Source organism: Hyla sarda, chromosome 2 (genome assembly GCF_029499605.1).
Source record: "Hyla sarda isolate aHylSar1 chromosome 2, aHylSar1.hap1, whole genome shotgun sequence".
In the NCBI taxonomy this organism is placed as follows: Eukaryota; Metazoa; Chordata; class Amphibia; order Anura; family Hylidae; genus Hyla; species Hyla sarda.
In genome coordinates, this window is record NC_079190.1 from 63,639,444 (window position 1) to 63,664,953 (window position 25,510).

At 50.8% G+C, this 25,510-nt stretch overlaps 3 non-coding genes across 3 annotated transcripts; all 3 read right to left on the minus strand.

Moving 5' to 3' along the window:
* Positions 1 to 72, minus strand: TRNAC-GCA (transfer RNA cysteine (anticodon GCA)). The gene has a single exon. It is a non-coding gene; the product is annotated as a tRNA-Cys (tRNA).
* Positions 73 to 10,179: 10,107 nt separating this feature from the next.
* Positions 10,180 to 10,251, minus strand: TRNAC-GCA (transfer RNA cysteine (anticodon GCA)). Its single transcript has one exon. It is a non-coding gene; the product is annotated as a tRNA-Cys (tRNA).
* Positions 10,252 to 17,938: 7,687 nt separating this feature from the next.
* TRNAC-GCA (transfer RNA cysteine (anticodon GCA)) lies at positions 17,939 to 18,010 on the minus strand. The gene has a single exon. It is a non-coding gene; the product is annotated as a tRNA-Cys (tRNA).
* Between the last annotated feature and the right edge of the window lie 7,500 nt (positions 18,011 to 25,510).

The window sequence follows — 25,510 nt, forward strand, 5'->3', positions numbered from 1 at the left end:
AGGGGGCACTCGGATTTGAGCCAAGGACCTCTTGATCTGCAGTCAAATGCTCTACCACTGAGCTATACCCCCGCAACACATGGCTTACCAGCGTAACCGCACAGAGGGGGGATTCGAAGCTAAGTCCGAACTAGCTCTCGGCTTGCCTGCACTGTCCCAGTCAAATGTATATGAACCGGTGGGAAAAAAATTATTTTGTCAAAACAGGCCAAGACCACAGTCATCCTTGCCAGTTTCCATGAAGCTCTCATGGTCTAGTGGTTAGAGCTGCTGCATTGGAGCAGAGAGGTTGTGCGTTCAAGTCAAGTGAAGACCCTGAAGCTCGTTTGGAGAAATTGTGGCAGCAGAGTGTGGAAGCGGAGGTGTGTGTGTGTGTGTGTGTGTGTGTGTGTGTGTGTGTGTGTGTGTGTGTGTGTGTGTGTGTGTGTGTGTGTGTGTGTGTGTGTGTGTGAAGTGGTTGATGGTCAGGCATCCATAAGGTGTTGGAGAAGGAGCTATGGTGTGGATGGCTGTGGTAGCTGGTATGTGAGTGTGGGTGGGAAGGTTCCATAGGAAGTAGGCTGTTGGTGTGGAAGTGAGTGGTCCTGGTTCCTGGGTGGTAGTTGGTGTGAAGGGCTGGTGGCAGTGGTGGTAGTTGGTGTGGAGGCAGTGGTGGTAATTGATGTGAAGGGCTGGAGGCAATGATGGATTGCAGAGGAGGTTTTCTTGATATAAAAAAAACGAAAGGCTAATAAAAGCCCCCATCTTTTTATTTTCAACATCCCACATGCTTCGACAGACACAACACCACTTTTGGCAGATCCCCAACCTAGAATCCTTCATTCCAGGCAGTGGACCACCTTCCACGATGCCCCACAACTACACCTTCCTCCGCAACGCCCTCTAACCACTTACTTCGACAACTGCTCTCCTTTACATCCTCCTCGCCTCAGTCCATCCAGCGACATGCTCCAGTCCCCCGATCCATTGCTCTCCATTCCACTCTCCTTGACATCCACCTCGCCTCAGTCCATCCATGGGTGGTAGTTGGGGTCCTGGGTGGTAGTTGGGGAGAAGGAGTGGTGGTAGTTGGTGTGAAGGGCTGGAGGCAGTGGTGGTAGTTGGTGTGAAGGGCTGGAGGCAGTGGTGGATTGCAGAGGGGGAGACCATTTTCTTGATATAAAAAAAATAAATAAAAATACAAAGGCATATAAAAGCCTCCATCTTTTTATTTTCAACATGCCACATGCTTTGACAGACACAACACCACTTTTGGTAGATCCACAACCTAGAATCCTCCATTCCAGGCAGTGGACCACCTTCCACGATGCCCCACAACTACACCTTCCTCCGCAACGCCCTCTAACCACTTACCTCGACAACTGCTCTCCTTGACATCCTCCTCGCCTCAGTTCATCCAGCGACATGCTCCAGGGTCTTCAGGGACATTGCTCTCCATTCCGCTCTCCCTGACATCCACCTCGCCTCAGTCCATCCATGCACCGATATCTTCCAATCCAATGAGTGGTGGTGGTGTGGGTGGTAAGGTGCCATAGGAAGAAGGTTGCTGGTGTGGAAGTGAGTGGTCCCGGGTCCTTGGTGGTAGTTGGGGAGAAGGAGTGGTGGTAGTTGGTGTGAAGGGCTGGAGGCAGTGGTGGTAGTTGGTGTGAAGGGCTGGAGGCAGTGGTGGATTGCAGAGGGGGAGACCATTTTCTTGACATAAAAAAAATTAATAAAAATACAAAGTCATATAAAAGCCCCCATCTTTTTATTTTCAACATGCCACATGCTTCGACAGACACAACACCACTTTTGGCAGATCCACAACCTAGAATCCTCCATTCCAGGCAGTGGACCACCTTCCACGATGCCCCACAACTACACCTTCCTCCGCAACGCCCTCTAACCACTTACCTCGACAACTGCTCTCCTTGACATCCTCCTCGCCTCAGTCCATCCAGCGACATGCTCCAGTCCCCCGATCCATTGCTCTCCATTCCACTCTCCTTGACATCCACCTCGCCTCAGTCTATCCATGGGTGGTAGTTGGGGTCCAAGGTGGTAGTTGGGGAGAAGGAGTGGTGGTAGTTGGTGTGAAGGGCTGGAGGCAGTGGTGGTAGTTGGTGTGAAGGGTTGGAGGCAGTGGTGGATTGCAGAGGGGGAGACCATTTTCTTGATATAAAAAAAAAAAAAAAATACAAAGGCATATAAAATCCCCCATCTTTTTATTTTCAACATGCCACATGCTTCGACAGACACAACACCACTTTTGGCAGATCCACCACCTAGAATCCTCCATTCCAGGCAGTGGACCACATTCCACGATGCCCCACAACTACACTGTCACGATGCCGGCTGGCAGGTAGTGGACCCTCTGTGCCAGAGAGGGATTGGCGTGGACCGTGCTAGTGGACCGGTTCTAAGCCACTACTGGTTTTCACCAGAGCCCGCCGCAAAGCGGGATGGTCTTGCTGCGGCGGTAGTGACCAGGTCGTATCCACTAGCAACGGCTCACCTCTCTGGCTGCTGAAGATAGGCGCGGTACAAGGGAGTAGGCAGAAGCAAGGTCGGACGTAGCAGAAGGTCGGGGCAGGCAGCAAGGATCGTAGTCAGGGGCAACGGCAGAAGGTCTGGAAACACAGGCAAGGAACACACAAGGAACGCTTTCACTGGCACTAAGGCAACAAGATCCGGCAAGGGAGTGCAAGGGAAGTGAGGTAATATAGGGAAGTGCACAGGTGAAAACCCTAATTGGAACCACTGCGCCAATCAGCGGCGCAGTGGCCCTTTAAATCGCAGAGACCCGGCGCGCGCGCGCCCTAGGGAGCGGGGCCGCGCGCGCCGGGACAGAACAGACGGGGAGCGAGTCAGGTAGGGGAGCCGGGGTGCGCATCGCGAGCGGGCGCTACCCGCATCGCGAATCGCATCCCGGCTGGCAGCGGGATCGCAGCGCCCCGGGTCAGAGGACGTGACCGGAGCGCTGCAGCGGAGGGAGTGAAGCGAGCGCTCCGGGGAGGAGCGGGGACCCGGAGCGCTCGGCGTAACAGTACCCCCCCCCCTTGGGTCTCCCCCTCTTCTTGGAGCCTGAGAACCTGAGGAGCAGACTTTTGTCAAGGATGTTGTCCTCAGGTTCCCAGGATCTCTCTTCAGGACCACAACCATCCCAGTCTACTAAAAAAAAATTTTTCCCTCTGACCTTTTTGGCAGCCAAAATTTCCTTGACCGAGAAGACGTCCGAGGAGCCGGAAACAGGAGTGGGAGGAACAGATTTGGGAGAAAAACGGTTGAGGATGAGTGGTTTGAGAAGAGAGACGTGAAAGGCATTAGGGATACGAAGAGAAGGAGGAAGAAGAAGTTTATAAGAGACAGGATTAATTTGACACAAAATTTTGAAAGGACCAAGATAGCGTGGTCCCAACTTGTAGCTAGGGACACGGAAGCGGACATATTTAGCGGAGAGCCATACCTTGTCTCCAGGGGAAAAAACGGGGGGAGCTCTTCTTTTCTTATCCGCGAACCTCTTCATGCGTGAAGAAGCCTGTAAGAGAGAATTTTGGGTCTCTCTCCATATAATGGAAAGGTCACGAGAAATTTCATCCACAGCGGGCAGACCAGAGGGCAAGGGGGTAGGGAGGGGGGGAAGAGGGTGACGGCCGTACACCACGAAAAATGGGGATTTGGAGGAAGATTCAGAGACCCTGAAGTTATACGAGAATTCGGCCCATGGAAGGAGATCTGCCCAGTCATCCTGGCGGGAGGAAACAAAATGTCGCAAATAATCACCCAGGATCTGGTTAATTCTTTCTACTTGTCCATTGGACTGGGGATGATATGCAGAGGAAAAATTTAATTTAATCTTGAGTTGTTTACAGAGAGCCCTCCAGAATTTAGACACGAATTGGACCCCTCTATCCGAGACAATCTGCGTAGGCAACCCGTGAAGACGAAAAATGTGTACAAAAAATTGTTTAGCCAACTGAGGCGCAGAAGGAAGACCAGGAAGAGGGATGAAATGTGCCATTTTGGAGAATCGATCAACGACCACCCAAATAACGGTGTTGCCACGGGAAGGGGGTAAATCAGTAATAAAATCCATACCAATCAGAGACCAAGGCTGTTCGGGGACAGGCAGAGGATGAAGAAAACCAGCGGGCTTCTGGCGAGGAGTCTTATCCCGGGCACAGATAGTGCAGGCTCGCACAAAGTCCCCAACATCCGTCTCCAGAGTCGGCCACCAATAGAAGCGGGAGATGAGTAGCACAGATTTCTTGATGCCCGCATGACCTGCGAGATGGGAGGAGTGACCCCATTTGAGGATTCCGAGGCGTTGGCGTGGAGAAACAAAGGTCTTTCCTGGAGGAGTCTGCCTGATGGAGGCAGGAGAAGTGGAGATCAGGCAGTCAGGTGGAATGATGTGTTGCGGAGGGAGATCAACTTCTGAGGCATCCGCGGAACGAGAGAGAGCATCGGCCCTAATGTTCTTATCGGCAGGACGAAAGTGAATCTCAAAATTAAATCGGGCAAAGAACAGAGACCACCGGGCCTGGCGAGGATTCAGCCGTTGGGCAGACTGGAGGTAGGAGAGGTTCTTGTGGTCGGTGTAGATAATAACAGGAAATCTTGATCCCTCCAGCAGATGCCTCCATTCCTCAAGTGCTAATTTAATGGCTAGAAGCTCTCGATCCCCGATGGAGTAGTTCCTCTCCGCTGGAGAGAAGGTCCTAGAGAAAAAACCACAAGTGACAGCATGCCCGGAAGAATTTTTTTGTAGAAGAACAGCTCCAGCTCCCACTGAGGAGGCATCAACCTCCAATAGGAAGGGTTTGGAAGGGTCAGGTCTGGAGAGCACGGGAGCCGAAGAAAAGGCAGACTTGAGTCGTTTAAAGGAGTCTTCTGCTTGAGGAGGCCAGGACTTGGGATCAGCATTTTTTTTGGTTAAAGCCACGATAGGAGCCACAATGGTAGAAAAATGTGGAATAAATTGCCTGTAATAATTGGCGAACCCCAAAAAGCGTTGGATAGCACGGAGTCCGGAGGGGCGTGGCCAATCTAAGACGGCAGAGAGTTTGTCTGGATCCATCTGTAGTCCCTGGCCAGAGACCAAATATCCTAGAAAAGGAAGAGATTGGCATTCAAACAGACATTTCTCAATTTTGGCATAGAGTTGGTTGTCACGAAGTCTCTGAAGAACCATACGGACATGCTGGCGGTGTTCTTCTAGATTGGCAGAAAAAATTAGGATATCGTCCAGATATACAACAACACAGGAGTATAACAGATCACGAAAAATTTCATTGACAAAGTCTTGGAAGACGGCAGGGGCATTGCACAGTCCAAAGGGCATGACCAGATACTCAAAGTGTCCATCTCTGGTGTTAAATGCCGTTTTCCACTCGTCCCCCTCTCTGATGCGGATGAGGTTATAGGCGCCTCTTAAGTCCAATTTAGTGAAGATGTGGGCACCTTGGAGGCGATCAAAGAGTTCAGAGATGAGGGGTAAGGGGTAGCGGTTCTTAACCGTGATTTTATTAAGACCGCGGTAGTCAATGCAAGGACGTAGGGAGCCATCTTTTTTGGACACAAAGAAAAATCCGGCTCCGGCAGGAGAGGAGGATTTACGGATAAAGCCCTTTTTTAGATTCTCCTGGACGTATTCGGACATGGCAAGAGTCTCTGGGGCAGAGAGAGGATAAATTCTGCCCCGGGGTGGAGTAGTACCCGGGAGGAGGTCGATAGGGCAATCATAAGGCCTGTGAGGAGGTAGAGTCTCAGCTTGTTTTTTGCAGAAAACATCCGCGAAGTCCATATAGGCCTTAGGGAGACCGGTTACTGGAGGAACCACAGAGTTACGGCAAGGGTTACTGGGAACCGGTTTTAGACAGTTCTTGGAACAAGAGGACCCCCAACTCTTGATCTCCCCAGTGGACCAATCCAGGGTTGGGGAATGAAGTTGAAGCCAGGGAAGTCCAAGGAGAATCTCCGAGGTGCAATTGGGGAGGACCAAAAGTTCAATCCTCTCATGATGAGATCCGATGCTCATAAGAAGGGGCTCCGTGCGGAAACGTATGGTACAGTCCAATCTTTCATTATTTACACAATTGATGTAGAGGGGTCTGGCGAGACTGGTCACCGGGATGTTGAACCTGTTGACGAGAGAGGCCAAAATAAAATTTCCTGCAGATCCAGAGTCCAAGAAGGCCACTGTAGAGAAGGAGAAGGCAGAGGCAGACATCCGCACAGGCACAGTAAGACGTGGAGAAGCAGAGTAGACATCAAGGACTGTCTCACCTTTGTGCGGAGTCAGCGTACGTCTTTCCAGGCGGGGAGGACGGATAGGACAATCCCTCAGGAAGTGTTCGGTACTAGCACAGTACAGGCAGAGGTTCTCCATACGGCGTCGTGTCCTCTCTTGAGGTGTCAGGCGAGACCGGTCGACCTGCATAGCCTCCACGGCGGGAGGCACAGGAACAGATTGCAGGGGACCAGAGGAGAGAGGAGCCGAGGAGACGAAACGCCTCGTGCGAACAGAGTCCATATCTTGGCGGAGTTCCTGACGCCTTTCAGAAAAACGCATGTCAATGCGAGTGGCTAGGTGAATAAGTTCATGTAGATTAGCAGGAATTTCTCGTGCGGCCAGAACATCTTTAATGTTGCTGGATAGGCCTTTTTTGAAGGTCGCGCAGAGGGCCTCATTATTCCAGGACAATTCTGAAGCAAGTGTACGGAATTGTACGGCATACTCGCCAACGGAAGAATTACCCTGGACCAGGTTCAACAGGGCAGTCTCAGCAGAAGAGGCTCGGGCAGGTTCCTCAAAGACACTTCGGATTTCCGAGAAGAAGGAGTGTACAGAGGCAGTGACGGGGTCATTGCGGTCCCAGAGCGGTGTGGCCCATGACAGGGCTTTTCCGGACAGAAGACTGACTACGAAAGCCACCTTAGACCTTTCAGTGGGAAACAGGTCCGACATCATCTCCAGATGCAGGGAACATTGGGAAAGAAAGCCACGGCAAAACTTAGAGTCCCCATCAAATTTATCCGGCAAGGATAAGCGTATCCCAGGAGCGGCCACTCGCTGCGGAGGAGGTGCAGGAGCTGGCGGAGGAGATGACTGCTGAAGCTGTGGTAGCAACTGTTGTAGCATAACGGTCAGTTGAGACAGCTGTTGGCCTTGTTGCGCTATCTGTTGTGACTGCTGGGCGACCACCGTGGTGAGGTCAGCGACAACTGGCAGAGGAACTTCAGCGGGATCCATGGCCGGATCTACTGTCACGATGCCGGCTGGCAGGTAGTGGACCCTCTGTGCCAGAGAGGGATTGGCGTGGACCGTGCTAGTGGACCGGTTCTAAGCCACTACTGGTTTTCACCAGAGCCCGCCGCAAAGCGGGATGGTCTTGCTGCGGCGGTAGTGACCAGGTCGTATCCACTAGCAACGGCTCACCTCTCTGGCTGCTGAAGATAGGCGCGGTACAAGGGAGTAGGCAGAAGCAAGGTCGGACGTAGCAGAAGGTCGGGGCAGGCAGCAAGGATCGTAGTCAGGGGCAACGGCAGAAGGTCTGGAAACACAGGCAAGGAACACACAAGGAACGCTTTCACTGGCACTAAGGCAACAAGATCCGGCAAGGGAGTGCAAGGGAAGTGAGGTAATATAGGGAAGTGCACAGGTGAAAACCCTAATTGGAACCACTGCGCCAATCAGCGGCGCAGTGGCCCTTTAAATCGCAGAGACCCGGCGCGCGCGCGCCCTAGGGAGCGGGGCCGCGCGCGCCGGGACAGAACAGACGGGGAGCGAGTCAGGTAGGGGAGCCGGGGTGCGCATCGCGAGCGGGCGCTACCCGCATCGCGAATCGCATCCCGGCTGGCAGCGGGATCGCAGCGCCCCGGGTCAGAGGACGTGACCGGAGCGCTGCAGCGGAGGGAGTGAAGCGAGCGCTCCGGGGAGGAGCGGGGACCCGGAGCGCTCGGCGTAACATACACCTTCCTCCGCAACGCCCTCTAACCACTTACCTCGACAACTGCTCTCCTTGACATCCTCCTCGCCTCAGTCCATCCAGCGACATGCTCCAGTCCCCCGATCCATTGCTCTCCATTCCACTCTCCTTGACATCCACCTCGCCTCAGTCCATCCATGGGTGGTAGTTGGGGTCCTGGGTGGTAGTTGGGGAGAAGGAGTGGTGGTAGTTGGTGTGAAGGGCTGGAGGCAGTGGTGGTAGTTGGTGTGAAGGGCTGGAGGCAGTGGTGGATTGCAGAGGGGGAGACCATTTTCTTGATATATAAAAAAAAAAAAATACAAAGGCATATAAAAGCCCCCATCTTTTTATTTTCAACATGCCACATGCTTTGACAGACACAACACCACTTTTGGCAGATCCACAACCTAGAATACTCCATTCCAGGCAGTGGACCACCTTCCACGATGCCCGACAACTACACCTTCCTCCGCAACGCCCTCTAACCACTTACCTCGACAACTGCTCTCCTTGACATCCTCCTCGCCTCAGTCCATCCAGCGACATGCTCCAGTCCCCCGATCCATTGCTCTCCTTTCCACTCTCCTTGACATCCACCTCGCCTCAGTCCATCCATGGGTGGTAGTTGGGGTCCTGGGTGGTAGTTGGGGAGAAGGAGTGGTGGTAGTTGGTGTGAAGGGCTGGAGGCAGTGGTGGTAGTTGGTGTGAAGGGCTGGAGGCAGTGGTGGATTGCAGAGGGGGAGACCATTTTCTTGATATAAAAAAAATAAATAAAAATACAAAGGCATATAAAAGCCCCCATCTTTTTATTTTCAACATGCCACATGCTTCGACAGACACAACACCACTTTTGGCAGATCCACAACCTAGAATCCTCCATTCCAGGCAGTGGACCACCTTCCACGATGCCCCACAACTACACCTTCTTCCGCAACGCCATCTAACCACTTACCTCGACAACTGCTCTCCTTGACATCCTCCTCGCCTCAGTTCATCCAGCGACATGCTCCAGGGTCTTCAGGGACATTGCTCTCCATTCCGCTCTCCCTGACATCCACCTCGCCTCAGTCCATCCATGCACCGATATCTTCCAATCCAATGAGTGGTGGTGGTGTGGGTGGTAAGGTGCCATGGGAAGAAGGTTGCTGGTGTGGAAGTGAGTGGTCCCGGGTCCTTGGTGGTAGTTGGGGAGAAGGAGTGGTGGTAGTTGGTGTGAAGGTCTGGAGGCAGTGGTGGTAGTTGGTGTGAAGGGCTGGAGGCAGTGGTGGATTGCAGAGGGGGAGACCATTTTCTTGATATAAAAAAAATTAATAAAAATACAAAGTCATATAAAAGCCCCCATCTTTTTATTTTCAACATGCCACATGCTTCGACAGACACAACACCACTTTTGGCAGATCCACAACCTAGAATCCTCCATTCCAGGCAGTGGACCACCTTCCACGATGCCCCACAACTACACCTTCCTCCGCAACGCCCTCTAACCACTTACCTCGACAACTGCTCTCCTTGACATCCTCCTCGCCTCAGTCCATCCAGCGACATGCTCCAGTCCCCCGATCCATTGCTCTCCATTCCACTCTCCTTGACATCCACCTCGCCTCAGTCCATCCATGGGTGGTAGTTGGGGTCCAAGGTGGTAGTTGGGGAGAAGGAGTGGTGGTAGTTGGTGTGAAGGGCTGGAGGCAGTGGTGGTAGTTGGTGTGAAGTGGTGGATTGCAGAGGGGGAGACCATTTTCTTGATATAAAAAAAAAAAAAAAAAATACAAAGGCATATAAAAGCCCACTAGACATCCGAGGTTCTCACGATCCATCTCTTTTAACAGCTTCCATCTTGATCTGCAGTCAAATGCTCTACCACTGAGCTATACCCCCACAACCTGCAGCTCATCTGTACCTCAACATTTTTAATTTTCTGCAATAAACTACATATGTGGGATACAGTTAAGCTTGTAAAGAAAAAAAATGTGTGTTACGGGCACTTGGACCTCTTTACATGCAGTCAAATGCTCTACCACTGAGCTTTAGCACCACAACATGTGGCTTGTTTGTACCTCAACGTTGCCTCCAGCCCTTCACACCAACTACCACCACTCCTTCTCCCCAACTACCACCCAGGACCTGGGACCACTCACTTCCACACCAACAACCTTCTTCCTATGGCGCCTCCCCCCCACCACCACTACATATGTGGGTTACGGTTAAGTCGTAAAGCAAAAAAATGTGTGTTAGGGGGCACTCGGATTTGAGCCAAGGACCTCTTGATCTGCAGTCAAATGCTCTACCACTGAGCTATACCCCCGCAACACATGGCTTACCAGCGTAACCGCACAGAGGGGGGATTCGAAGCTAAGTCCGAACTAGCTCTCGGCTTGCCTGTACTGTCCCAGTCAAATGTATATGAACCGGTGGGAAAAAAATTATTTTGTCAAAACAGGCCAAGACCACAGTCATCCTTGCCAGTTTCCATGAAGCTCTCATGGTCTAGTGGTTAGAGCTGCTGCATTGGAGCAGAGAGGTTGTGCGTTCAAGTCAAGTGAAGACCCTGAAGCTCGTTTGGAGAAATTGTGGCAGCAGAGTGTGGAAGCGGAGGTGTGTGTGTGTGTGTGTGTGTGTGTGTGTGAAGTGGTTGATGGTCAGGCATCCATAAGGTGTTGGAGAAGGAGCTATGGTGTGGATGGCTGTGGTAGCTGGTATGTGAGTGTGGGTGGGAAGGTTCCATAGGAAGTAGGCTGTTGGTGTGGAAGTGAGTGGTCCTGGTTCCTGGGTGGTAGTTGGTGTGAAGGGCTGGTGGCAGTGGTGGTAGTTGGTGTGGAGGCAGTGGTGGTAATTGATGTGAAGGGCTGGAGGCAATGATGGATTGCAGAGGAGGTTTTCTTGATATAAAAAAAACGAAAGGCTAATAAAAGCCCCCATCTTTTTATTTTCAACATCCCACATGCTTCGACAGACACAACACCACTTTTGGCAGATCCCCAACCTAGAATCCTTCATTCCAGGCAGTGGACCACCTTCCACGATGCCCCACAACTACACCTTCCTCCGCAACGCCCTCTAACCACTTACTTCGACAACTGCTCTCCTTTACATCCTCCTCGCCTCAGTCCATCCAGCGACATGCTCCAGTCCCCCGATCCATTGCTCTCCATTCCACTCTCCTTGACATCCACCTCGCCTCAGTCCATCCATGGGTGGTAGTTGGGGTCCTGGGTGGTAGTTGGGGAGAAGGAGTGGTGGTAGTTGGTGTGAAGGGCTGGAGGCAGTGGTGGTAGTTGGTGTGAAGGGCTGGAGGCAGTGGTGGATTGCAGAGGGGGAGACCATTTTCTTGATATAAAAAAAATAAATAAAAATACAAAGGCATATAAAAGCCTCCATCTTTTTATTTTCAACATGCCACATGCTTTGACAGACACAACACCACTTTTGGTAGATCCACAACCTAGAATCCTCCATTCCAGGCAGTGGACCACCTTCCACGATGCCCCACAACTACACCTTCCTCCGCAACGCCCTCTAACCACTTACCTCGACAACTGCTCTCCTTGACATCCTCCTCGCCTCAGTTCATCCAGCGACATGCTCCAGGGTCTTCAGGGACATTGCTCTCCATTCCGCTCTCCCTGACATCCACCTCGCCTCAGTCCATCCATGCACCGATATCTTCCAATCCAATGAGTGGTGGTGGTGTGGGTGGTAAGGTGCCATAGGAAGAAGGTTGCTGGTGTGGAAGTGAGTGGTCCCGGGTCCTTGGTGGTAGTTGGGGAGAAGGAGTGGTGGTAGTTGGTGTGAAGGGCTGGAGGCAGTGGTGGTAGTTGGTGTGAAGGGCTGGAGGCAGTGGTGGATTGCAGAGGGGGAGACCATTTTCTTGACATAAAAAAAATTAATAAAAATACAAAGTCATATAAAAGCCCCCATCTTTTTATTTTCAACATGCCACATGCTTCGACAGACACAACACCACTTTTGGCAGATCCACAACCTAGAATCCTCCATTCCAGGCAGTGGACCACCTTCCACGATGCCCCACAACTACACCTTCCTCCGCAACGCCCTCTAACCACTTACCTCGACAACTGCTCTCCTTGACATCCTCCTCGCCTCAGTCCATCCAGCGACATGCTCCAGTCCCCCGATCCATTGCTCTCCATTCCACTCTCCTTGACATCCACCTCGCCTCAGTCTATCCATGGGTGGTAGTTGGGGTCCAAGGTGGTAGTTGGGGAGAAGGAGTGGTGGTAGTTGGTGTGAAGGGCTGGAGGCAGTGGTGGTAGTTGGTGTGAAGGGTTGGAGGCAGTGGTGGATTGCAGAGGGGGAGACCATTTTCTTGATATAAAAAAAAAATAAAAATACAAAGGCATATAAAATCCCCCATCTTTTTATTTTCAACATGCCACATGCTTCGACAGACACAACACCACTTTTGGCAGATCCACCACCTAGAATCCTCCATTCCAGGCAGTGGACCACATTCCACGATGCCCCACAACTACACCTTCCTCCGCAACGCCCTCTAACCACTTACCTCGACAACTGCTCTCCTTGACATCCTCCTCGCCTCAGTCCATCCAGCGACATGCTCCAGTCCCCCGATCCATTGCTCTCCATTCCACTCTCCTTGACATCCACCTCGCCTCAGTCCATCCATGGGTGGTAGTTGGGGTCCTGGGTGGTAGTTGGGGAGAAGGAGTGGTGGTAGTTGGTGTGAAGGGCTGGAGGCAGTGGTGGTAGTTGGTGTGAAGGGCTGGAGGCAGTGGTGGATTGCAGAGGGGGAGACCATTTTCTTGATATATAAAAAAAAAAAAATACAAAGGCATATAAAAGCCCCCATCTTTTTATTTTCAACATGCCACATGCTTTGACAGACACAACACCACTTTTGGCAGATCCACAACCTAGAATACTCCATTCCAGGCAGTGGACCACCTTCCACGATGCCCGACAACTACACCTTCCTCCGCAACGCCCTCTAACCACTTACCTCGACAACTGCTCTCCTTGACATCCTCCTCGCCTCAGTCCATCCAGCGACATGCTCCAGTCCCCCGATCCATTGCTCTCCTTTCCACTCTCCTTGACATCCACCTCGCCTCAGTCCATCCATGGGTGGTAGTTGGGGTCCTGGGTGGTAGTTGGGGAGAAGGAGTGGTGGTAGTTGGTGTGAAGGGCTGGAGGCAGTGGTGGTAGTTGGTGTGAAGGGCTGGAGGCAGTGGTGGATTGCAGAGGGGGAGACCATTTTCTTGATATAAAAAAAATAAATAAAAATACAAAGGCATATAAAAGCCCCCATCTTTTTATTTTCAACATGCCACATGCTTCGACAGACACAACACCACTTTTGGCAGATCCACAACCTAGAATCCTCCATTCCAGGCAGTGGACCACCTTCCACGATGCCCCACAACTACACCTTCTTCCGCAACGCCATCTAACCACTTACCTCGACAACTGCTCTCCTTGACATCCTCCTCGCCTCAGTTCATCCAGCGACATGCTCCAGGGTCTTCAGGGACATTGCTCTCCATTCCGCTCTCCCTGACATCCACCTCGCCTCAGTCCATCCATGCACCGATATCTTCCAATCCAATGAGTGGTGGTGGTGTGGGTGGTAAGGTGCCATGGGAAGAAGGTTGCTGGTGTGGAAGTGAGTGGTCCCGGGTCCTTGGTGGTAGTTGGGGAGAAGGAGTGGTGGTAGTTGGTGTGAAGGTCTGGAGGCAGTGGTGGTAGTTGGTGTGAAGGGCTGGAGGCAGTGGTGGATTGCAGAGGGGGAGACCATTTTCTTGATATAAAAAAAATTAATAAAAATACAAAGTCATATAAAAGCCCCCATCTTTTTATTTTCAACATGCCACATGCTTCGACAGACACAACACCACTTTTGGCAGATCCACAACCTAGAATCCTCCATTCCAGGCAGTGGACCACCTTCCACGATGCCCCACAACTACACCTTCCTCCGCAACGCCCTCTAACCACTTACCTCGACAACTGCTCTCCTTGACATCCTCCTCGCCTCAGTCCATCCAGCGACATGCTCCAGTCCCCCGATCCATTGCTCTCCATTCCACTCTCCTTGACATCCACCTCGCCTCAGTCCATCCATGGGTGGTAGTTGGGGTCCAAGGTGGTAGTTGGGGAGAAGGAGTGGTGGTAGTTGGTGTGAAGGGCTGGAGGCAGTGGTGGTAGTTGGTGTGAAGGGTTGGAGGCAGTGGTGGATTGCAGAGGGGGAGACCATTTTCTTGATATAAAAAAAAAAAAAAAATACAAAGGCATATAAAATCCCCCATCTTTTTATTTTCAACATGCCACATGCTTCGACAGACACAACACCACTTTTGGCAGATCCACAACCTAGAATCCTCCATTCCAGGCAGTGGACCACCTTCCACGATGCCCCACAACTACACCTTCCTCCGCAACGCCCTCTAACCACTTACCTCGACAACTGCTCTCCTTGACATCCTCCTCGCCTCAGTCCATCCAGCGACATGCTCCAGTCCCCCGATCCATTGCTCTCCATTCCACTCTCCTTGACATCCACCTCGCCTCAGTCCATCCATGGGTGGTAGTTGGGGTCCTGGGTGGTAGTTGGGGAGAAGGAGTGGTGGTAGTTGGTGTGAAGGGCTGGAGGCAGTGGTGGTAGTTGGTGTGAAGGGCTGGAGGCAGTGGTGGATTGCAGAGGGGGAGACCATTTTCTTGATATATAAAAAAAAAAAAATACAAAGGCATATAAAAGCCCCCATCTTTTTATTTTCAACATGCTACATGCTTTGACAGACACAACACCACTTTTGGCAGATCCACAACCTAGAATACTCCATTCCAGGCAGTGGACCACCTTCCACGATGCCCGACAACTACACCTTCCTCCGCAACGCCCTCTAACCACTTACCTCGACAACTGCTCTCCTTGACATCCTCCTCGCCTCAGTCCATCCAGCGACATGCTCCAGTCCCCCGATCCATTGCTCTCCATTCCACTCTCCTTGACATCCACCTCGCCTCAGTCCATCCATGGGTGGTAGTTGGGGTCCTGGGTGGTAGTTGGGGAGAAGGAGTGGTGGTAGTTGGTGTGAAGGGCTGGAGGCAGTGGTGGTAGTTGGTGTGAAGGGCTGGAGGCAGTGGTGGATTGCAGAGGGGGAAACCATTTTCTTGATATAAAAAAAAAAAAAAATACAAAGGCATATAAAAGCCCCCATCTTTTTATTTTCAACATGCCACATGCTTTGACAGACACAACACCACTTTTGGCAGATCCACAACCTAGAATACTCCATTCCAGGCAGTGGACCACCTTCCACGATGCCCGACAACTACACCTTCCTCCGCAACGCCCTCTAACCACTTACCTCGACAACTTCTCTCCTTGACATCCTCCTCGCCTCAGTCCATCCAGCGACATGCTCCAGTCCCCCGATCCATTGCTCTCCATTCCACTCTCCTTGACATCCACCTCGCCTCAGTCCATCCATGGTTGGTAGTTGGGGTCCTGGGTGGTAGTTGGGGAGAAGGAGTGGTGGTAGTTGGTGTGAAGGGCTGGAGGCAGTGGTGGTAGTTGGTGTGAAGGGCTGGAGGCAGTGGTGGATTGCAGAGGGGGAGACCATTTTCTTGATATAAAAAAAATAAATAAAAATACAAAGGCATAAAAAAGCCCCCATCTTTTTATTTTCAACATGCCACATGCTTTGACAGACACAACACCACTTTTGTTAGATCCACAACCTAGAATCCTCCATTCCAGGCAGTGGACCACCTTCCACGATGCCCCACAACTACACCTTCCTCCGCAACGCCCTCTAACCACTTACCTCGACAACTGCTCTCCTTGACATCCTCCTCGCCTCAGTTCATCCAGCGACATGCTCCAGTCCCCCGATCCATTGCTCTCCATTCCACTCTCCTTGACATCCACCACGCCTCAGTCCATCCATGGGTGGTAGTTGGGGTCCTGGGTGGTAGTTGGGGGAGAAGGAGTGGTGGTAGTTGGTGTGAAGGGCTGGAGGCAGTGGTGGTAGTTGGTGTGAAGGGCTGGAGGCAGTGGTGGATTGCAGAGGGGGAGTCCATTTTCTTGATATAAAAAAAATAAAAAATACAAAGGCATATAAAAGCCCCCATCTTTTTATTTTCAACATGCCACATGCTTTGACAGACACAACACCACTTTTGGCAGATCCACAACCTAGAATCCTCCATTCCAGGCAGTGGACCACCTTCCACGATGCCCCACAACTACACCTTCCTCTGCAACGCCCTCTAACCACTTACCTCGACAACTGCTCTCCTTGACATCCTCCTCGCCTCAGTCCATCCAGCGACATGCTCCAGGGTCTTCAGGGACATTGCTCTCCATTCCGCTCTCCCTGACATCCACCTCGCCTCAGTCCATCCATGCACCGATATCTTCCAATCCCATGAGTGGTGGTGGTGTGGGTGGTAAGGTTCCATAGGAAGAAGGTTGTTGGTGTGGAAGTGAGTGGTCCCGGGTCCAGGGTGGTAGTTGGGGAGAAGGAGTGGTGGTAGTTGGTGTGAAGGGCTGGAGGCAGTGGTGGTAGTTGGTGTGAAGGGCTGGAGGCAGTGGTGGATTGCAGAGGGGGAGACCATTTTCTTGATATAAAAAAATAAATAAAAATACAAAGGCATATAAAAGCCCCCATCTTTTTATTTTCAACATGCCACATGCTTTGACAGACACAACACCACTTTTGGCAGATCCACAACCTAGAATCCTCCATTCCAGGCAGTGGACCACCTTCCACGATGCCCCACAACTACTCCTTCCTCCGCAACGCCCTCTAACCACTTACCTCGACAACTGCCCTCCTTGACATCCTCCTCGCCTCAGTCCATCCAGCGACATGCTCCAGTCCCCCGATCCATTGCTCTCCATTCCACTCTCCTTGACATCCACCTCGCCTCAGTCCATCCATGGGTGGTAGTTGGGGTCCAAGGTGGTAGTTGGGGAGAAGGAGTGGTGGTAGTTGGTGTGAAGGGCTGGAGGCAGTGGTGGCAGTTGGTGTGAAGGGTTGGAGGCAGTGGTGGATTGCAGAGGGGGAGACCATTTTCTTGATATAAAAAAAATAAATAAAAATACAAAGGCATATAAAAGCCCACCAGACATCCGAGGTTCTCACGATCCATCTCTTTTAACAGCTTCCATCTTCATGGTCTTCACAGGATTCGAACTCACAACCTTTTCGTTACAAGGCGGCAGCTCTAACCACTAGGCCGTGAGAGCTGCTTGTCAGGCAAATGCAGCGACCAAGGTCTTGGTCTGTTTTGGCACACAGAGCAACTGCACAGAGGAAGGGGAGGGGGGGAGGGGTCTCCAACCTAAGGTGGAGCTAGCTCTCAGCTTCCTATGTCAAGATCCCTGAATGCTAAGTGGTTATCCTTGCCACCTTACAGTGTGAAGGTGGTGGGTTCAATCTATAAATGTAATTTAGATGTAAATTTTGTCAAACCACAAAAAGATCAAAAAGTTACATTCGTGGATCTTAAAGGGATACTCGTGTGTCAATTTTTTTTTTTTAATTAACTGGTGCCAAAAAGTTATACAGATTAGTAAATGACTTGTATTTAAAGCTCTTTACTCTTATCAGCTGCTTTATACTACAGAGGAAGTTCTATGGTTCTTTTCTGTCTGACCCCAATGCTCCACCAAGAAAAAATTGTGCATTAGCGGGCATTTGTATTTGAATCAAGGACCTCTTGAACCTCTGCGCTCCAGGGTGGCTGCTCATCAACTTGGACCTCTTTACATGCAGTCAAATGCTCTACCACTGAGCTTTAGCCCCACAACATGTGGCTTGTTTGTACCTCAACGTTGCCTCCAGCCCTTCACACCAACTACCACCACTCCTTCTCCCCAACTACCACCCAGGACTCGGGACCACTTACTTCCACACCAACAACCTTCTTCCTATGGCGCCTCCCCCCCACCACCACTACATATGTGGGATATGGTTAAGTCGTAAAGCAAAAAAATGTGTGTTAGGGGGCACTCGGATTTGAGCCAAGGACCTCTTGATCTGCAGTCAAATGCTCTACCACTGAGCTATACCCCCGCAACACACAGCTTGCCAGCGTAACCGCACAGAGGGGGGATTCGAAGCTAAGTCCGAACTAGCTCTCGGCTTGCCTGTACTGTCCCAGTCAAATGTATATGAACCGGTGGGAAAAAAATTATTTTGTCAAAACAGGCCAAGACCACAGTCATCCTTGCCAGTTTCCATGAAGCTCGCATGGTCTAGTGGTTAGAGCTGCTGCCTTGGAGCAGAGAGGATGTGAGTTCAAGTCCTGTGAAGACCCTGAAGCTCGTTTGGAGAAATTGTGGCAGCGGAGGAGTGTGTGTGTGTGTGTGTGTGTGTGTGTGTGTGTGTGTATGTGTGTGAAAGAAGTGGTTGATGGTTGGGCATCCATAAGGTGTGGGAGAAGGAGCTATGGTGTGGAAGGCTGTGGTAGCTGGTATGTGAGTGTGGGTGGGAAGGTACCATAGGAAGAAGGTTGTTGGTGTGGAAGTGAGTGGTCCCGGTTCCTGGGTGGTAGTTGGTGTGAAGGGCTGGTGGCAGTGGTGGTAGTTGGTGTGGAGGCAGTGGTGGTAATTGGTGTGAAGGGCTAGAGCCAATGGTGGATTGCAGAGGAGGTTTTCTTGATATAAAAAAAAACAAAACAAAAAAAAAGGCGAATAAAAGCCCCCATCTATTTATTTCAAACATGCTTCGACAGACACAACACCACTTTTGGCAGATCCCCAACCTAGAATCCTCCATTCCAGGCAGTGGACCACCTTCCACGATGCCCCACAACTAAACCTTCCTCCGCAAAGCCCTCTAACCACTTACCTCGACAACTGCTCTCATTGACATCCTCCTCGCCTCAGTCCATCCAGCGACATGCTCCAGGGTCTTCAGGGACATTGCTCTCCATTCCGCTCTCCCTGACATCCACCTCGCCTCAGTCCATCCATGCACCGATATCTTCCAATCCCATGAGTGGTGGCGGTGTGGGTGGTAAGGTTCCATAGGAAGAAGGTTGTTGGTGTGGAAGTGAGTGGTCCCGGGTCCTGGGTGGTAGTTGGGGAGAAGGAGTGGTGGTAGTTGGTGTGAAGGGCTGGAGGCAGTGGTGGTAGTTGGTGTGAAGGGCTGGAGGCAGTGGTGGATTGCAGAGGGGGAGACCATTTTCTTGATATAAAAAAAAAAAAAAAATACAAAGGCATATAAAAGCCCCCCTCTTTTTATTTTCAACATGCCACATACTTCGACAGACACAACAACACTTTTGGCAGATCCACAACCTAGAATCCTCCATTCCAGGCAGTGGACCACCTTCCACGATGCCCCACAACTACACCTTCCTCCGCAATGCCCTCTAACCACTTACCTCGACAACTGCTCTCCTTGACATCCTCCTCGCCTCAGTCCATCCAGCGACATGCTCCAGTCCCCCGATCCATTGCTCTCCATTCCACTCTCCTTGACATCCACCTCGCCTCAGTCCATCCATGGGTGGTAGTTGGGGTCCTGGGTGGTAGTTGGGGAGAAGGAGTGGTGGTAGTTGGTGTGAAGGGCTGGAGGCAGTGGTGGTAGTTGGTGTGAAGGGCTGGAGGCAGTGGTGGATTGCAGAGGGGGAGACCATTTTCTTGATATAAAAAAAAAATAAAAAATACAAAGGCATATAAAAGCCCCCATCTTTTTATTTTCAACATGCCACATGCTTTGACAGACACAACACCACTTTTGTTAGATCCACAACCTAGAATCCTCCATTCCAGGCAGTGGACCACCTTCCACGATGCCCCACAACTACACCTTCCTCCGCAACGCCCTCTAACCACTTACCTCGACAACTGCTCTCCTTGACATCCTCCTCGCCTCAGTCCATCCAGCGACATGCTCCAGTCCCCCGATCCATTGCTCTCCATTCCACTCTCCTTGACATCCACCTCGCCTCAGTCCATCCATGGGTGGTAGTTGGGGTCCTGGGTGGTAGTTGGGGGAGAAGGAGTGGTGGTAGTTGGTGTGAAGGGCTGGAGGCAGTGGTGGTAGTTGGTGTGAAGGGCTGGAGGCAGTGGTGGATTGCAGAGGGGGAGTCCATTTTCTTGATATAAAAAAAAATAAAAAATACAAAGGCATATAAAAGCCCCCATCTTTTTATTTTCAACATGCCACATGCTTTGACAGACACAACACCACTTTTGGCAGATCCACAACCTAGAATCCTCCATTCCAGGCAGTGGACCACCTTCCATGATGCCCCACAACTACACCTTCCTCCGCAACGCCCTCTAACCACTTACCTCGACAACTGCTCTCCTTGACATCCTCCTCGCCTCAGTCCATCCAGCGACATGCTCCAGGGTCTTCAGGGACATTGCTCTCCATTCCGCTCTCCCTGACATCCACCTCGCCTCAGTCCATCCATGGGTGGTAGTTGGGGTCCTGGGTGGTAGTTGGGGGAGATGGAGTGGTGGTAGTTGGTGTGAAGGGCTGGAGGCAGTGGTGGTAGTTGGTGTGAAGGGCTGGAGCAGGGCCGGATTAAGAGCATCATGGGCCTGGTGCTGAAGATTTTGATGGGCCTTTTTATCGGAATATATAAAATGAAAATGCAACACAAAGTAATTTTTCTTAACACAAATAAAGCGCATCTGTCACATGTTTTATGCACATTAAATTACCAGGATAGCTGAATATATGTTAGTGTCCAGAGGAAAAATTGCTGAGTTAACCATAGCAACCAATCAGATCGCTTCTTTCATTTTCCAGAGGCTTTTTCAAAAATGAAAGAAGTGATCTGATTGGTTGCTATGGGCAACTCAGCAACTTTTATACTGGAAGAAAAGAGATTTTGTCTAAGGCAAAGGAAAGGGTTTTTTACACTAAGAACAATAAGGATGTGGAATCCTCTGCCTGCAGATATGATCTTATTAGAGTCTGTAAAGACGTTTAAACAGCAAATGGATGAATATTTGCAAAAACATAACATTAAGGGATATAGGCCCTGATTTTTTTAGCATGTTGTGATGCCCGCGCTGTAGCATGTTGTGATGCCCGCGCTGTAGCATGTTGTGATGCCCGCGCTGTAGCATGTTGTGATGCTCGCGCTGTAGCATGTTGTGATGCCCGCGCTGTAGCATGTTGTGATGCCCACACTGTAGCATGTTGTGATGCCCACGCTGTAGCATGTTGTGATGCCCACACTGTAGGATTCTGATCCTCTATATGAAAACAATAATTATTATAATACTGCCAAACACCATATCCTCTGAATATATTACTACAACACACTGAACCCTTTGAATATAATACTACCACATACTGTGCTCTCTGAATATAACCTTGCCATGCACCCTCTGAATACAATACCGTAATTATGTGGCCCATAAAAACCATACTACCCCAAAATTCCTTATAATATACACTATGGCCGACATGTATAATTGTCTTTAGACAGTTTTTTTGTGTCTAAAAATGGTGCAAAAAAGGCGCAAGCAGGGTTTATTTGTTCCTTTTTTGCGCTTGAGTTGTAATCCACTGATTTTGGCAATACACATAATATGAACGGGTTTTATGAACTGCACCTTTTTGTGAAAAGGCACAAAAAATGCGCAAAACCACTGAAAAGTCTCTAAAATTACACCAGCCCAGACTTAGCTTTTTGGTGTATGTGAAGAGTGAAATTTTAGAAAATGTGACCTGCACAAAATTTATCAAATGGTCTGCTACCTTTTAATAAATTTGGTGCTCCTACACATTACAGCATTAAAAATGCTTCTCTTACACCTACAATAATAAATGCCGGCCCATACCTCTGAAATGCAAAACACTCTGTGCCCCTCATATATGGTAATAATGCCCCATCCTGTGCTCCCACATATAATAATGATAACCCGTCCTGTTCCCCCCACATAATAATATTGCCCTTTGTCCTGTGCCCCTCGCATATAATGCACCCTGTCATGTTCCCCTCACATATAATGCCCCCTGTCCTGCCTCCTCAGGGGGCATTACATGTGAGGGGCACAGGACATAGGGCATTATATGTGGGGGGCACAGGACAGCACATGGGGCATTATGTATAAGGGGCACATGTCAGGGGGCATTATATGTGAGGGGCACAGGACATGGGGCATTATATATGAGGGGCACATTTCAGGGGCATTATATGTGGGGGGCACAGGATAGCCCCCCCCCCCGTCATGTGCCCATATAATGCACATATAATGCCCCCTGACATATGTCCCTGACTTATAGTGCCCCCTGTCCTGTGCCCCTAAAATATAATGCCCCCTGAGGGGGCAGGACAGGGGGCATTATATATGAGGGGCACATTTCAGGGGGCATTATATGTGGGGGGCACAGGACATGGGGCATTATGTATAAGGGGCACATGTCAGGGGGCATTATATGTGAGGGGCACAGGACATGGGGCATTATATATGAGGGGCACATTTCAGGGGGCAATATATGTGAGGGGCACAGGACATGGGGCATTATATATGAGGGGCACAGGACAAGGGGTATTATAAGTAAGCGGCAAATGTCAGGGGGGCATTATATGTGCATTATATTGGCACATGACAAGGGGGCCCCTGTCATGTGCCCCCATATATAATGCCCCCTGTCATTTGCCTCCCACATATAATGCCCCCCTGTCATTTGCCCCCCACATATAATGCCCCCTGACATGTGCCCCTCATATATAATGCCCCCTGGACATGGGGTATTATATATGAGGGGCATTATATATGAGGGGCACAGGACATGGGGCTTTATATATGAGGAGCACATGTCAGGGGGCATTATATGTGAGGAGCAAATGACAGGGGGGCATTATATGTGGGGGCACATGACAGGGGGGCATTATATGTGAGGGGCACAGGACAGGGGCTATTATAAGTAAGCTGCAAATGTCAGGGGGCATTATATGTGCATTATATTGGCACATGACAGGGGGGACCCTGTCATGTGCCCCCACATATAATGCCCCCCTGTCATTTGCCCCCCATATATAATGTCCCCTGACATGTGCCCCTCACATATAATGCCCCATGGACATGGGGTACTATATATGAGGGGCATTATATATGAGGGGCACAGGACATGGGGTATTATATATGAGGGGCATTATATATGAGGGGCACAGGACATGAGGTATTATATATGAGGGGCACATGACAGGGGGGCATTATATGGACACATGACAGGGGGGGGGTCCTGTCATGTGCCCCCACATATAATGTCCCCCTGTCATGTGCCCCTCATATATAATACCCCATGTCCTGTGCCCCTCACATATAATGCCCCCCTGACATGTGCCCCTCACATATAATGCCCCCCTGACATGTGCCCCTCACATATAATGCCCCTGAGGGGGCAGGACAGCCAGGGGCATTATATGTGAGGGGCACATGTCAGGGGGGCATTATATGTGAGGGGCACAGGACATGGGGTATTATATATGAGGGGCACATGACAGGGGGGCATTATTTGGGCACATGACAGGGGGGTTCTGTCATGTGCCCCCACATATAATGTCCCCCTCATATATAATAAACCATGTCTTGCAACCTATAATGCGGTTGCTGCCCCCCTGACATGTTAAATTGTGCCCCTCACAGTGCCTTACATTATAAATGGCCCCAAGGGCTGTCACCTTTCTCTCCGAGACCCGGTGACTCAGACTGACACGCTGCGGCGACTGCTGCTCAGTCCTTGTGTCAGTGGGAGCCGCGGGGACATGACTTCCGGGCGCCGCCGTGAAGTGGATGACGTCACCGCAGCTCTCACTGACAGCTGCCGCAGCGCGTGTGGCTGGCGGAGGTGACGACGGCCGGGTGTTGTAAGATAGTGAGGAGCGGGGGGGGGGGGGGGCGTTAGGTGTTAGGTGTCGGCGTTAGATGTTGGCGGCAGAACGGGAGGCGGGTCACCGGTCCGGGCGGCCTATGCGGGCCGCCTGTAGGCCACTGGGCCTATTTTAATGTAAGGGCCTGGAGCGGCAGCTCCATCCGCCCCTACATTAATCCGGCCCTGGGCTGGAGGCAGTGGTGGATTGCAGAGGGGGAGACCATTTTCTTGATATGAAAAAATAAAAATAAAAATACAAAGGCATATATAAGCCCCCATCTTTTTATTTTCAGCATGCCACATGCTTTGACAGACACAACACCACTTTTGGCAGATCCCCAACCTAGAATCCTCCATTCCAGGCAGTGGACCACCTTCCACGATGCCCCACAACTACACCTTCCTCCGCAACGCCCTCTAACCACTTACCTCGACAACTGCTCTCCTTGACATCCTCCTCGCCTCAGTTCATCCAGCGACATGCTCCAGGGTCTTCAGGGACATTGCTCTCCATTCTGCTCTCCCTGACATCCACCTCGCCTCAGTCCATCCATGCACCGATATCTTCCAATCCCATGAGTGGTGGCGGTGTGGGTGGTAAGGTTCCATAGGAAGAAGGTTGTTGGTGTGGAAGTGAGTGGTCCCGGGTCCTGGGTGGTAGTTGGGGAGAAGGAGTGGTGGTAGTTGGTGTGAAGGGCTGGAGGCAGTGGTGGTAGTTGGTGTGAAGGGCTGGAGGCAGTGGTGGATTGCAGAGGGGGAGACCATTTTCTTGATATAAAAAAAAAAATAAAATACAAAGGCATATAAAAGCCCCCCTCTTTTTATTTTCAACATGCCACATGCTTCGACAGACAAAACACCACTTTTGGCAGATCCACAACCTAGAATCCTCCATTCCAGGCAGTGGACCACCTTCCACGATGCCCCACAACTACACCTTCCTCCGCAACGCCCTCTAACCACTTACCTCGACAACTGCTCTCCTTGACATCCTCCTCGCCTCAGTCCATCCAGCGACATGCTCCAGTCCCCCGATCCATTGCTCTCCATTCCACTCTCCTTGACATCCACCTCGCCTCAGTCCATCCATGGGTGGTAGTTGGGGTCCAAGGTGGTAGTTGGGGAGAAGGAGTGGTGGTAGTTGATGTGAAGGGCTGGAGGCAGTGGTGGTAGTTGGTGTGAAGGGTTGGAGGCAGTGGTGGATTGCAGAGGGGGAGACCATTTTCTTGATATAAAAAATAAAAATAAAAATACAAAGGCATATAAAAGCCCACCAGACATCCGAGGTTCTCACAATCCATCTCTTTTAACAGCTTCCATCTTCATGGTCTTCACAGGATTCGAACTCACAACCTCTTCGTTACAAGGCGGCTGCTCTAACCACTAGGCCGTGGGAGCTGCTTGTCAGGCAAATGCGGCGACCAAGGTCTTGGCCTGTTTTGGCACACAGAGCAACTGCACAGAGGAAGGGGAGGGGGGGAGGGGGGGAGGGGACTACAACCTAAGGTGGAGCTAGCTCTTAGCTTCCTATGTCAAGATCCCTGAATGCTAAGTGGTTAGCCTTGCCACCTTACAGTGTGAAGGTGGTGGGTTCAATCTATAAATGTAACTTAGATGTAAATTTTGTCAAACCACAAAAAGATCAAAGAGTTACATTCGTGGATCTTAAAGGGATACTCGTGTGTCAATTTTTTTTTTTAATTAACTGGTGCCAAAAAGTTA